Raw genomic sequence first — 12,299 nt, forward strand, 5'->3', positions numbered from 1 at the left:
TCCTCAGTGACGTGCAGTCAGAGGAGGCAGGGGAGGCAGAGCCTCCCTTGTCAATCTTGAAAAGAAAAAAAAACTTGACTATAAAATATAATAAATGTTGATAGTTGTCAGCTGGTATGTCCTATAAACTCATCTTCCGTTCGAATCCAATATTGTTATTTTTTTTTTTTTTTGTCAATTAGAATAGCAGAATTTCCACATGCTCCGTTCAAATACAGGGAGGAGATGCGCTGTGAGGCAGCGCTGCGCTGTGCCTCCAGGAGAACTGTCTACTCCCCTCATGAACTCTGCTGGTACCCGATGAAAATATTGTGTCGCTGTCCCTCTGTATATCGCAGTTAAAATGCTTTCAAACACTCTGATTATATGCTCTATCCTTCCGTAATCTGCATAACGTATGGAATGTATTTCCATAATGTGTTTTGGCTCACAGATTAATCATAAAACCGCAGTGGAAAAGTCACTAGGGGAGGCAAACAGTACCCCTGCCTCATGGTAGATGGCACCAGTGAGTCCACAGATTCATGCGCTTATAATCGTCTTCGTTCTTTTTTATACACTTTAATTCACCTCATCAAAAATGGAGGATTACATTTCTGAGCTGAGAATGGATGGATTTCATGTACAAATAAAGGTAATACCATAAACTTTTTTAATTTTTAGTTTGAAATGGCTCTTTTTGAAGTTTTCCTGTTGAGTTCCTGCCAGTCTACCTTTGCTGACTTGATGCACAGCCCATATACCCAGGCCATTCCTTTTGCTCACTCTCTCTATTCCAGTTTCTCAGGCCACCATATATTTGTAGATCTGGCTCTGAAAGAGTCAGTGCCTCCCCAGCCATGAACCCCACTGCACGTCACTGCATCAGACTCACCTGTTGTGTGCCGTACGGCTGAAGGGCATCATCAGTAAGCCTATTTAAGGCTTGGTCCTTGGTCCATCGCCTTCCCCACCCACTCCATAACCCTCACTCCTCCGGACTCTGAGTACAAACCCAGGTTTTTGTTTATCGCTTGTTTATGTTTGATTTGTGTTGTGCTAATAAGCCCGTTTTCCCTTCAGCACCGTGCAACTGAGTCCACTCATTTTCCACGACTGTGATATTTTCCTCTATATTTATCCTTTCTTAAGTGATTTATCACCATTTATTCTAAAATTATCCTTCTTAGTTTAAATCATGTATTTTCCTATATTTAATTCACTGATCATGTAGATGTTCATAACCCTTTCAAGCATTGTGGTCACTACAGTGGACAGTTGTTCAAGATATTATTTTGTATATTCAGGGCTTTTGTTGTTTTAGTTGCATATCAACCAACACAATGGACACTTATGCATCATTCCATACAATGCAATTCATTCTATTACTGTAACTTGTTGATAAACCTGATCTGCACCAACATGTTTGAGTGTAAAAAATTGCTATAGTTGTTATTAGACTGTAATTAACCGTTTTTTTTTTTGTTTTTTTTTAACAATAAGATATCTTTTTTTGCATATTATCTCCATGAAGTGCGCAATAACTAGTATTATAGTCTGATAAAATGTGGGAAAACATCAGATTAGGAGCATTAAAAATGTTTTTATTTCATAGTTTTCACACAGCATATCAGTAAATACATGTTTCTTTGCTTCTAAAATCAAACGTATAGTGTCCAGCTAAGTGGACTGTTTTATAACTAAGGTTCATAAAAAAATTTCAATTGCATTGTTTTTTTTTTTCATGCCTAAAGAGGAAAAAAACGCTCAGGAAAAAAAAAATCTTGATTAAGGTTCTCATAATTCATGCATGAAAGGGTTAAAACCACAGATTAAAGTTGAGGGTTATTATATCAGAAACAGAGAAAACTGAAGAAAAAGTGACTTTTTCAGTAAAAATATCCTTAATTGAACATAAAAACAAGCGTCTCCATCCACTGTCACTGATCCAATTCCATGGGTTTTACTAGTGAATCAATATTGTAGAAGATGACGTTCACTACGGAGCCTCTGAACGTCCAAATGGGTCATATCTGATGACCATGAAAAGATGAATAACTGTATTTTGCACCATGTTGTGAAACAAACATTCTTTTAGATTGAAAGGTTAATAATTTGTGTTAAAAAATAATAATAAAATAAAAAATAAAACTGACTAATGTTCTGTTAATCATGGACTCTTAGAATCATCATCACTTTTCTCCCCTTTTCGTGCCTCTGTATAAAGTAAATGACATTCTCATATTGTTGTTGTCATGTATTTAATGCATGCATTTAGTGCCACACATAACAACTTGGGGGTATTAAAGTGTCGTTCTTTTGGGTGGTCAGTTCTTATCGGTGCACTAATAAGGCCCTGAAATAAACTAAGCATTTCTTCTTCAAGCACCTCATCTCAGAGTGGTGATTTTCACTCTTAAAATCCCACAAATACATTAAACTCGACCATGTTGGGTTCTGTTGAGGAATGTGTTCTGTTGCTGTTAATGAACTTTGGTTTATATGTCATATTGTATTAATAAGGAGCTGCTGACATTGAAACTCAAGCATATGTTTTCATAAACATGTTTACATGGAAATGTATTTGGCAACTGAATGTAAGGAGTGCTTCACCCACATCAGTTCACAATTTGGTTTTGTGTTTTTAATCTAATATGTGATGAAGTTCTACACTGGATTGGCTTAGTGTAAAAAAATAAAAGTAACGACTCAACTGCGTATTAAAAATAGACAAAAAAAGTTAAATATATGTGTTAGGGTAAGTATAGAAAAGGAAAGCAAAGGAAAGAAAAGAAAAGAAAGAAAAGAAGCACTCAGAGAGCGCAGGACCTCCACCAAGGCAGATCAGTGCCCCGGATTTGGATGAAAATTTCAGGAAATGCTGATAGTGGAACAAGGAACAAATGATCTGCCTTGGCGGAGGTCTGCGCTCTACAAGTGCTTTTCTAGAAAAGACAGCGCAGACCTCCGCCAAGGCACATCAGTAAGCCCCTGTGCCCCCCCCCAATCCCCACCAAAATTTTATCATTTGTTCCTTGTGCCTGTATCAACATTTCCTGAAAATTTCATCCAAATCCGTCGATAACTTTTTGAGTTATCTTGCACACGGACAGACAAACCAACGCCGACAAAACATAACCTCCTTGGCAGAGGTAAAAAGAAAAGAAAAGAAAAGAAAGAAAAGAAAAGAAAAGAAAGAAAAGAAAAGAAAAGAAAAGAAAAGATGCAGGCTGTGAATTATTGTAATGTCTCCCGATGGCCACTAGAGGCCAGTAGAGCCCATAGTTGGCTTTGAGCATCTACAGCAGGGGTGTCAAACTCATTTTAGTTCAGGGGCCACATTCAGCCAAATTTGGTCTGTAGGGGCCGGACCAGTAAAATAATAACATAATAATATATAAATAATATCAACTCCAAAGTTTTCTCCATGTTTTAGTGTGAAAAAAGTAAAATTACATGGTGAAAATGGTTACATTTACAAACTATTCTTTAAAACAATGTGAATAACATGTACAAATTGAAAAAAATAAATGTAATTTTAACAATATTCTGCTTCAATTTATCATTTACATGGGTACATTATAACTTACAGATCACAATGGATCTACAAATACACAAAAAATGTAGTAACAGACAGAATATTGTTAAAATTGCACTTCTCTTAAGACATTTCAGGTTGTAATTTGTTCAGGTTATTCACATTTTTGGAAATTTAATGTTGTTCTGGTGTAAATACATGAAAGTGTTTACATTTACAAGGTGAAAATTTGGAGTTGTGAGTATTTATTGGATATTATAGTAGTATTTACTGATTTGACCCACTTGAAATTGAATTAGTCTGAGTATGGCCCCTGAACTAAATGATTATTAATGTCTTTTATAATGTCATTTTAACATTTCATAAATTAATCCCAAGGACCGGACTGGACCCTTTGGTGGGCCAGATTTGGCTCCCAGGCCGCATGTTTGACAACCCTGATCTACAGATTCAAAGAAGCAGTGAATCTATAGTCTACAAATGCTCCAGAATGAAGTGTTTCATTTTGCATTGATCTGATATTAATAACTGATGATGCATTTTCAAAGACTACGGTATGGTCATTTTATTTATTTTTGTCTGTTTTATTCAGTGCGTGTTGAAAATAAAAGGTGAAGAGAAAAAAATGTGGCTCCACACAGTCAAAAGATGGATTTGTCTTGAAATTTAATGAAATAGAAATACAGAAAAAATACAACAACACACACTAAAATCAGTTTTGTCCTTAAAAATAAACATTTTCTCATCAGTAATATGCAGTAGAAGGTTTGGTACCAGTGTTTCCTGTGTAACATCACACCTAAAGGCAGAGTTTTCCTATTCACACTTTTGCTTTTTTTTTTTTAAATCTGCTTTTTTAAGTTTTCCCTTCAGTTTTTCTTCATGTCATAATATCATGAGAACATTCAGAGAGACTGACAGTGTTTTCTTCTTATTATTTAGGCCATTGTGCATTGTCGGTGGCATTAACTGTTTCATTATGTTTGTATTTTCTTCCACTTATGAGTTTGACTGAAAAAAAACCCCTTAATGTTCACTGATAAAAACAAGTTGCAACAAGAAAAAATAACAAACTAAGACTTCGCGAACAGTACAGTAACATATCATTCAAGTTGTGTACCAGATATTGTAATACAGTCAAACCAAAGTACCAATAAAATATGTTTTTCTTATAAATGATCACTTACTGGAACTTTTTGCTTTCTTTTGGAGTTGTTTAAAAAATGATAAAACAGTGTTTTAGAAGAAGTTGTTTTCCACATCACAGTCCGGCTTTTTCCACCATAAACTTGCGACTCCACTCATAAGCTAAGAACAGAGCTCCGTTGGCAGGGAAGGTTCGGATCATGGTCGGAGTCAAGCCTGAGTACAGACGACCGACGCCTGTGGGAGACGAAGAGGTAAACAGATTTAACGGTCATTCTATACAGACAACAGACCCAAAGACAGCAAAGTAATAAAGACGTGACTTCAGAGAGTGTTCAGACACATGTAGGGTACAAAGTAGAGCTGTCAAACATAAGGCCCGTGGACCAAAACTGGCCGTTCAGCAGGTTCAATCCGGCCCTCGGGATGAATTTGCACAAGTCCAAAATTTACACAGAAGACATTAACAGTCAAAGGTGTCACTAAGGCTTGACAAGTTGTTTTTATCATTAAAGGTGTCATATGTAGGATTGTGGCCAAAACTGGTACTGCAATCACATTCAAAATACTGTAGAGTGTGGTATCCTCTCCTCCTCCCCCCAGACTAGGGGTTGCCAGATCCAGCATGAGCGTCTAACTACTAGCGTTTCCACCAATTCTTGCCACCACACCATAAATTTCATACAAAAAAATCATCACCAGACTTATTATACATAAGTATAATATATAATATAGGCCAGGACAAACGTCCTGCACACTCAAATGAAAGTTTGTGAAGATTCAGGAGATAGAGAAAAGGTAAATGAGCCTTAAGTTTCACTTTTACTTCCGCGAAGTACAAGCGGCACAGATCGTTGCCATACCCCCCCCCGCTCCCGGCCGAACCATGGACGCCGGACTACCGCGACCCCCCCCCCACCACCACCACTACCACCACCCCTTTCGGATTACACATTGCTACATGAAGAGGTCACTTCCACAGAAAACACCGTACTACCTGCCGCTGCAGGGAGGTTCGCCTGCAGCAGCAGCACAAGCCTCCGTTTCCCACAATGCACGTCACAACAAAAAAATTCCAAAGATGCCCGAGTTACCTCCGGGTTCTGAATGTAAACACACAGGGTTTGTTTATGGTGGATAACACTTCGAAATTGCTCACCGTAATGCAAGAGATTCAGGTGAGTAATCACAGAAAGACTTACAGATTCGTGATAGTAAGGATTTGACTGAGGTTTCACAGATTTGATGAAAAATTCATCATGAAAGTCTCCCGCAACTTTAATGTCTGGTGACAGTCAAGGCCATTTTAAAATTACTTGGAACATAATTCCTACATACTGCACCTTTAAGTTAAATACTATATTATTCAGTTCCAGACGTCTGTTACTAAATATTTGTGTGTCTTTGTAGATTTTTGAATACAATAAGCTGAGGCATAATATTGTTAAAATTCTCTTATTTTTCTTAGAAGAATAGACATTTCTGGTTGTTCATGTTCTTCGGGTTACTCACCTTTTATGTAAAGAGGATAGTTTGTAAATGTAACAATTTTCATTATGTAATTGTCCTTTTTTATGCACTAAAACAGATAGTTTACACAGATGAATTAAAAAAAAAAAACTGAATTAATGTTTTACATCTTTTTTTCTCCCATTCATTTACAACAGGCAGAATTTCAAATGTCTATAAAAACATCAATTTTGTTTCAGTTTACTTCAAACTTGGCACATATATAGACGCAATTGATACGCTGACATCAGCACACGCATAGACATGATGACATCAGCTGGATTGATGGCAAAATAGACAATATGTGCAGACCTCCGCCAAGGCTGATCAGTGGCCCCCCCGTGGGCCCCCCACCCCCGAGCACCACCAAAATTTAATCATTTCTTCCTTATCCCATTTCCAACAAACCCTGAAAATTTCATCAAAATCTGTCCATAACTTTTTGAGTTATGTTGCACACTAACGGACAGACAAACAGACAGACAAACAAACAAACCCTGGCAAAAACATAACCTCCTTGGCGTGGGGGGGCCCACGGGGGGGGCCACGGATCAGCCTTGGTGGAGGTCTGCGCTCTCCGAGTGCTTCTAGTTTACATTTAAGTTGCTGAAACTCCATTGCTTAATATCAGACTGACACTCTAATGCCTGTTTCAATGTTCTTTAAACATAAATTCAGTATGACTCATTCTTAACAAGTATCCAAGAAATGAAAATGTGTGTCCTTTCTCCTTTTTCTTAATTTATTGTTATGCGACTATTTTGTGGCTACTTTGTGAAATCATATACAAAACCTTTTAAAAACAATAACACTTTTTGCAGCCCTTCAGATGTAAAAATACTTGTATGTGAGCTGGCTTCAGTCTCAACATTAACGTCCAGATCTCACCTTCGTTGCGTATGACGCCTGTGAAGGTCTTAAAGAAGCCCTCTTGTCTCCCGGATAAGGACATCACCTGGATCCTGGTCTTCACACAGTCGATGGGATAGACTACTATCCACAGACACGCCCCCCCCGAACCCACCGCTGAACATGAGTGGAAGCATACCTGCAGAAACCATTAGATTTGTGGGGTTTGGTCACAGATAGAAGTACAAGACACAAACCACAGTGATGCTTTGGTCATTTCAGTGCCATCCGTACCTATGCCATCCTTGTCTGTGCCCATGTATTGTGCAAATGTTGACCGACTGAGTTCATAAGCACCAAAAAAACAGAAGTAACCGGGGATCTCCCTCACGATGGTGGAACGACCATCCCTGGAAGAAACCCCTGGGACCGTTTTTCTCCAACACTGTCTTCACCACGCTCCACACTGTGCTGAAATAACACCAAAAACGCACAAAAGTACATCCACTAGAATCACACAAGCCTTATCAGGGTGCTTTGTCTTTATCCAAATAAAACTTTAAGACTTTTTCATACATTTCAAAACCTGGTATTTTTTTCCCCAAGACCTTGACTTTATGTACTTTTATACTTGTGTGCCTACTTTTGTGGTTGACATTGTACCTGTTGTGTGTAGCAGAAAAGTTCACGTTAATAAATGAATGAATGAATGAATGAATGCGTAATTTGCAGTAAATTACATTTTACTGACAGAACTTTTTCAAAACGTGAAAATCACAAAAGTGCGGATATCACACAAACACGTTTCACTAGAATCATTCCAGTACCGACCGCTTAATGAAATCATATCAAGTTATTTTATAAGTTTTATAAGTTATACTTCCTCCAACTCCTTTTTAGATATGGGTGGCCTCCATGAAACTGGGATCATTTTGGTACCTGGCAATTTAGCAGCTTTTTTAGACCCAATAATAAAAGGTAAATTTAGACATATTTCCCCCCAGGATGTACCTAATGATGACCTCAGATAAATGAAAAAATGTATACTCTTCCTCTGAGCCATCCCAAAATTAATGAATTTTTAATCAAATACTGGGGCCAAAAATAGGACCCCAATTGGGACAGGAAAAACTACCTAAGTGTCAGTGCATTAGATCTGGAAAACAAGGCTGTAAATGGTCCTGTACTACCGCCTATAAATAAAGACACTGTGTTAAATTTGATGATCCTAGTAATTTTTCTAATCCAGACATGTGGGTTTTTCATGAATCTCAGTCTCATTCCAGGTTTCGTGTGTAACCCATCGTGTCCATGCATGTGTTACATGCAGAACCTGCCCAGTTAAACAACACATATAAATCACAAATGATTTTGCAACAGCAGTCATTTTTGTGAAACTCTCTGTTTTGCATAATTAGTTCAATTCCCAAAATGTACCTGTGAGAGAATAAAAAGATATTTTTAAAAAAATAGTAACATGTAATTTTCGTGTTCTTTTAACCGTGTTACATGCAGATTTTTGTATTAAATATAATGTAAAATAATATAAAATCAGTTTTATCTGAAAAATACTTTCTCTTTTATCTCAGTAAGTATTTATTTTTAGAATAGACCCATAGTGTTTCCAAACTTGCTTCATAATATTCGTTCTACATCTGGTTTGAATTTTTAGCCCCATGTCCTGTTTTTAGGGATCAGTTTCATAGAAGCACCCAGATACGAAGGAAGTCACGTTATCTTTTCATGTATGTGTGTGTGTGTGTATATATCACTATATTGCAAAAGTATTTGCTCACCTGCCTTGACTCGCATATGAATTTAAGTGACATCCCATTCTTAATCCATAGGGTTCAATATGACGTGGGTCCACCCTTTGCAGCTTATAACAGCTCAACTCTTCTGGGAAGGCTGTCCACAAGGTTTAGGAGTGTGTTCATGGGAATTTTGGACCATTCTTCCAGAACCGCATTTGTGAGGTCACACACTGATGTTGGACAGAAGGCCTGGCTCTCAGTCTGCGCTCTAATTCATCCCAAAGGTGTTCTATGGGTTGAGGTCAGGACTGTGTGCAGGCCAGTCCAGTTCATCCACACCAGACTCTGTCATCCATGTCTTTATGGACCTTGCTTTGTGCACTGGTGCACAGTCATGTTGGAAGAGGAAGGGGCCAGCTCCAAACTGTTCCCACAAAGTTGGGAGCAGTGGAATTATCCAAAATGTCTTGGTATGCTGAAACAACCTGAACCTCAACCCCATAGAACACCTTTGGGATGAATTAGAGCTGGAGACTGAGAGCCAGGCCTTCTGTCCAACATCAGTGTGTGACCTCACAAATGCGCTTCTGGAAGAATGGTCCAAAATTCCAATGAACACACTCCTAAACCTTGTGGAAGCCTTTCCAGAAGAGTTGAACCTGTCATACCTGTAAAGGGTGGATCAATGTCATTTTAAACCCCTATTGATTAAGAATGGGATGTCACTTAAATTCATATGCGAGTCAAGGCAGGTGAGCAATACTTTTGGCAATATAGTGTGTATATTAGTCACAGTAGAGATGAAATCCAGTAGGATTCCTAATCCTACTAGGACAGATAGTAATTGGAGTTTGTCCTAGGACAAACTAAAATTCTATCTGTCTAATCCTAATTTTGAGTTAGCTATAGACTAATGTCCTTGTCACTATTGAGTAGTATGTAGCACCTTTAAGTATTAGAAAAAAACAACTGACAAAACCTCTATAGTATTACTTGTTTGAAATTTTGAAGTTAGTACTATAGACTAAGGTTATTGTCACTTAACTAGTGAGTAGTATGCAGCACATTTAAGTCTTAGAAAAGTCTTTGAAGCTTAGCTATAGAATATTAGATTCAAGTCTGTGTAAATTCTGAATAAAATCATGGTTTGTAAGAATATTGTTGTTTCTTTTACTTTTAACCCTACCATCTAGACCAGGGGGCAGCAAAATGCCAATGCCAACTTTAACATCGTACATTTTCTGAATGGCTTGGCAACAATTAGATAATAATAAAATTGTATGTTGCCATGGCAACGGGTTGTTTACAGGTACGTTTTTCAAATTCTACCGATTTTTGAATACCAAATGTGTCTCATTTACATACCAATGACAGTTACAAACGGCCATGAATAAGGTTGGACCAGATAGGACGGCTGGCATCCTGGTTACAATGTGTATTGAGCTAAGGGCCATATACTGTATCTAAGATATGAAAATAATTCAGCTGGAATAGTGATGGTGAAATCGTAGGACAGACTGAAATTCCAAAATTCCAATCTTCAGATCCCACTTCCAAATAGAATTACAATCTGTCCTAGTAGGATTGCAAATTCTCCTAGGACAGATTGGAATTCCAATCTTCAGATCCTAATGTCTTACTAAAATTACTATCTGTCTAGTAGGATTAGGAACCCTACTGGATTTCAGTCTCTACTGTGACATATATATATAATAAGTTTTTCATGTTTTCTTGCAATCTGTTTTATTTTATGAACATAACTAGGATTAATTTGTTTTGCTGCATATTTGAATGAACTGAAACAAACTAAATAATATGTTTTCCTCATGTATTGCTTATCTTACAAGATTGTGCCTTTGAGCATTCTCTAAAATTTGACTACGAAAGAAACTTTTTTCATACTTTAGTGAGACTTTCACACAAAATTCCAGACTTTTTCTTTCAAGACCTGCACTAGCACCCTACTTTATGCATTGTCTATTTTGTGCCACTGACCTCTTCTGTCCACTTGCGACCTTTCCGGCAGCTTCCATTTCATGCATGGCCTGCAGACGACACTTCACCAGCTCAGTGGGACAAATGGCAGTAGCAGAGAAGATGGAGGCTAGAGACCCTGCACATGCCTTCTGAATATCTCTGATGAGACACAAATAGAAAACAGTAGTCATTAAGTGTCAGGACGACCATCAACATATGAACCAGGACACACTGTCCCATGTCCACTAAAGGAGGACATTTCACAACATGTCCGACAGAGCGGTAAATGTTGCTGCAATTTGCAATATTGGGCAACAGAAATAAAATTAACTTGAGGTTAACGTGACAGAGGCTAATAGCACTTCTTAGAAACATGCAGCCATTTCCAGTAACACTGGGTAGAGTCATAAGGTCAAAGGATAAGTTTCATTATGTGCGCAGTGGTTTCAGAATGTGTAATCCAGGAACATCTGATCAGCAGTTATTATGCTTGACCGGTGTTCTGTATTATTTTCTGGTTCACACTCACCCATTCAGCTGATGAGAACGGGCATTAACAGATGATGCACCTTTAGACAACCCCTGTGTTTTTAAATAGTTTGCTGATCAGCTAACCAGATCTTGCACTTGAAAAAAATTACTTGTGACCTAAACTACATTTTACTTTAAAAATGTTGTCAAACTGTTACTATTATTTTGTGTCATTGCTAATATTGTCTGTCTTTTTTTTTTTTAGGGTGACCAAACATCCTCTTTTGACAGGACATGTCCTCTGTCCACGTCCTGTCCGGAGTGTTTGGGTGTTTTTTATAATTCGCCTAAATGTCCGGTTTTCATTGTTTTTCACAGGAAAAACTCTTTAAATGCCTATGTATAGGTGTAAGTGCAATTTCGATGTCCATCAATCTCACTGTTCGTGCAATCGGAAAACTTCCACATCCAGCTGGAAGAAAAGACTTTGTTCTTTTCCCGTGACATATGGGACATTAGAGCAGTGAAGGACACTGATCCACACCAGCCTGTGGATGTGGGCTTAGACCAGTGGTGCCCAACCTTTCTTGTCTCGTGACCCCCATTTTAACATCACAAATTTCTGGTGACCCCAGACATTCAAAATGGAGACTTTTTTTTTTTTGGTTAAATTAATTTGGTTTTGATCATGTAATAGTTTGCTGTACTATGTTGCAAATAACGTAAATACCCGCGGGCCGTATGTTTGCCACCCCTGCTATAGTGCGTTCTATGGACAGGTCGTCTATCCCAGTGTTTTCAACCTTAGGGTCAGGACTCCACATGGGGTCACCTGGAATTCAAATGGGGTCACCTGAAAGTTCTAGTAATTGATGAAATAAAAATAAAAAACTTATAGTAAAAAATATATGGTGAGTTGACAGAGCAATCCCAATCCATAAAAGACATGACAAACTGTGAAGCTGAAACTGAAGCACTGTGGTTCTGTTTATCTGTCAAATGTTCACTGTGGTCAGTTTCAGATGCTGCAGCTCTTTCCTAATTCTAGTTTGAGTTCTGTTTGTCAGTATTAATTG

At 37.9% G+C, this 12,299-nt stretch overlaps 1 pseudogene; it reads right to left on the bottom strand.

Annotated features, from left to right (window-relative positions):
- Positions 1-4,290: 4,290 nt before the first annotated feature.
- Positions 4,291-12,299, bottom strand: part of LOC115431150 (mitochondrial ornithine transporter 1-like) — a 10,695-nt pseudogene continuing 2,686 nt past the window's right edge.

The sequence above is a fragment of the Sphaeramia orbicularis genome, chromosome 13 (assembly GCF_902148855.1).
Source record: "Sphaeramia orbicularis chromosome 13, fSphaOr1.1, whole genome shotgun sequence".
In the NCBI taxonomy this organism is placed as follows: Eukaryota; Metazoa; Chordata; class Actinopteri; order Kurtiformes; family Apogonidae; genus Sphaeramia; species Sphaeramia orbicularis.